We start from the raw sequence: 1,734 nt of genomic DNA, 5'->3' as shown, positions 1-1,734 counted from the left end.
GGGGGGGGGGGGGGGGGAGACCCAGAGGAAAAGCTAACACAGACCACAAAAATATCTACTCTTGAAAGGTAGAGTGAGATGAAGCCAGATCTCTGAATTTGATGCTTTTTTTTTTTTGCACATTTTTTTAATTCAATTTTATTTGTATTTACTTTTGAGGGGTACACTGTGTTGTTTTAATACAAGCATTTCTTGCACAATGATTCACTTAGGGTAAATAACATAGTTTTGTTCCAATTAGTTCACCCCTTATCTCCATCCCCACCAAACATCGGTAACCATTATTCTATTCTCTACTTTAAAAAAAAAATGCAAAGATTAATATCCTTATTGTAAAAAGAACTCCCAAAAACGAATTAGAAAAATCTAAGCTGAAATTTGGTAAGGGACACGAGCAGATAAGTCACACACCCAAAGAAATACACGTGGTTAATAAGTACATTCTAGGATCTGGTTGCAGGTGGAGGCGAGGCTGTCTCAGCCGTCTCTCAGGATCCTGGGCTGGCTGGCTTCCACTGCTGGCCTGGATGTGCCACGGCAGAGACAGGGTCAGGGACGAGGCTAGGGCCCCCTATACCGGCTCTTAGGATCCCCCTTCCTGTCCCACCCCATGACAGGCTGGCTTCTGTCACTGGCCTGGATGTGCGATCACTGGCCTTTCTGGAGACTGAAGAGACATTCAAACCAAATCTTTGAGTTCTTTCCTTTAGTTTATCCAGATTAACTGTAGGCTTGTTGTCAGGTGACTGACCTTTTGTTGGAACTGAAGAAATCCCAATCCTAGCTGCTCAAGCAGCTTTCTTACCCTCCAAGCTCACAGGTACACTAAATCTTTCAGCCCTCTTCTGCTGCATTCTCAGTCTGTGGTATTTCAGATGTTATTTTTACCACTTTCTTCTCTGCTACCACATCAACAGTTTTTCAGAAGGTTTTTCCTCTTTGACAGGCAGTTCTGTGGGTTTGGTTCTTCCTCTGCTTCAGCTCCCAGTACCTCTTCTTCATTTGCCTCGTCCTCAGCATACTTTTCAATATATGCCTGGAGCCTGTTGATGAGATCTTGTTTTATCCCCTTGGTCTCCAAACCACAAGCAAAAGACGCTGTTGCTTTAGTTCAGCAAGCTTCAGTTTATGGAGCTCCACTGTCTCTGCTGCCATCTTGGTGCCCCTCTGATGCTATTTTTGACTGTGTGCCAGATCCAAGAAACTCAATTAACTCTAAGCAATATTTAAAAAAAAAAAAAAGCTATTCTAAACCCATTAAATGAGGAAGACAACCCATTCTTTGGATCTCAGACTATCTCTTTCCCCCAATGGGCACATAAAAAAAAGATAGATGTTTTACATGTGCCTTTTTTGTTCTGTGCTTATATGAATCTTTTCTCCCCTCAATTAGTATTGTCCAAGATATGACTATATTGTCAATCTTTTCAAAAAATCAGCCTTTTATTTTAGAAAACTTCTTTATTATATTTGTGTACTCCATTTATTTCTGCTTCTATGTTTGTTATTTCCTTCTGGTTTGTTTCTATGGGTTTGCTCTTTTGCCTTGTCCAATTTCTTGAACTGAGTGCTAATCTTGTCCCTTTTTTTTTTAACATATCTTATTCCCTACTGGCTCTCTTTAAAGCTATAAATTTTCTCCAAAGTTAGTATTTCTTCAGCTGTGCCCCACAAATTTTAACATGCAGTTTTTTCATTATAACTGAGTTCTAAGTATTTCTTAATTTCCTCTAT

At 40.0% G+C, this 1,734-nt stretch overlaps 1 pseudogene; it reads right to left on the bottom strand.

The window, feature by feature from the left end:
• Positions 1–488: 488 nt before the first annotated feature.
• Positions 489–1,155, bottom strand: LOC103609160 (annotated as a pseudogene).
• Positions 1,156–1,734: the final 579 nt, after the last annotated feature.

This window comes from Galeopterus variegatus, unplaced genomic scaffold, assembly GCF_000696425.1.
Source record: "Galeopterus variegatus unplaced genomic scaffold, G_variegatus-3.0.2 Scaffold9276, whole genome shotgun sequence".
In the NCBI taxonomy this organism is placed as follows: Eukaryota; Metazoa; Chordata; class Mammalia; order Dermoptera; family Cynocephalidae; genus Galeopterus; species Galeopterus variegatus.
This window is presented reverse-complemented; position numbering and strand designations above follow the sequence as displayed.